Genomic DNA, 1,328 nt, shown 5'->3' with positions numbered 1-1,328 from the left:
TAAATGTTTTAAGATAAGATATTTATATAAGAAAAATTATTTTTTTCTCCTTTCTATAATGCTTTTAGGCTATGTAAACTCTATCTATGGATATAACTTTTAATCATATCAGTTTCATATATATATGATTACATGGAAAAATATATAACTCCCTCAAAATCCTAAGAACTTTATTCTTTTGGGTTAGAAATGAAGAGAAAAAAAATTTATATGTAACTAGACATGTCATAAAAAAATTACCTACAATAAAAATAACACTATAATTACTAGTCATGGATAAATATAAATAGACAGTCTTGCTTAAAAACATAAAAATAACTATATGTAAAGAGAAATTACATTAAAAATATACATAGCTAAATATTGAAAGATCTTGTAACACCCGCAAACCGTTTTCTTGGTATTTTGGCGAGGGCGTCGATCGACACCACCGAAGGTGGCATCGATCGACACTGTTCGAGGCTGGTTTGGCCGGTTTGATTTTAAATCGTCCGGTTTGCGTGGTTGGTTTAGAAAACCCTAAAATCGGGTTTTAAAAAGAAGGAACTCGAGTTTTCTCTTCTTTTTGGCCGTTTTTGACAAAGAAGCAGAGAGAAGGAGGAGAAAAACTTTGTTCTTGAATTTCTGGGAGTTTCTGTGAGATTTCAAGGCTTTGTGGGCGAGATCTTGCTGTGGGGAGTGTTGGTTTTGTTCTTGTTGGTCAGAATCTCCTTCAAAAAGGTGAGTGCTTGACCATGGTTGATCTGAGCATGAGATTTCTTGTAATTGGGTGATTTGCTTGTTGTTATTGTTGTTTGCTTGCTTGGGTGTGTTGTTCTTGAGTTTCCTACAGGTTTGCATATCATCTGGGCGAGCTTGTGGACGAAATTGGAGTGATTAGATTCGGAATTTCATGTTTTTCGTCGCACTGTTCGTGGTTGCAGAAGGAGCATCGATCGGCACCTTGTGGCATCGGTCGGCACCTTCTTGTAAGGCATCGATCGGCGTCATATTGTGGCATCGATCGGCACCAGGTCAAGGAGCATCGATCGGCACCGATGTAGCATCGGTCGACACTGGCTTATATCCGTGACTTGTTTCCTGGTTTGATGTATTGTTGTGTGTTTGCTTGTTGCTTGGTTATGAGGGTCTCAAATGCTTGTGTGTATAACCCAGTAGATGGGAGGACGGCCTCACTAAGTATTTATGATAATACTTACGCATCTCAATTGTTGTTTGTGGTGTGCAGGTAAAGGCAAAGTGTGATCGTGGAATCAAAGGCAATGAAGAGGAGGATGTTCTAGGGACTCGATTGGATGTTGTCTGGCATTGCTAGGTTGCTAGAGTTG

This window comes from Camelina sativa, chromosome 20, assembly GCF_000633955.1.
Source record: "Camelina sativa cultivar DH55 chromosome 20, Cs, whole genome shotgun sequence".
In the NCBI taxonomy this organism is placed as follows: Eukaryota; Viridiplantae; Streptophyta; class Magnoliopsida; order Brassicales; family Brassicaceae; genus Camelina; species Camelina sativa.
This window is presented reverse-complemented; position numbering follows the sequence as displayed.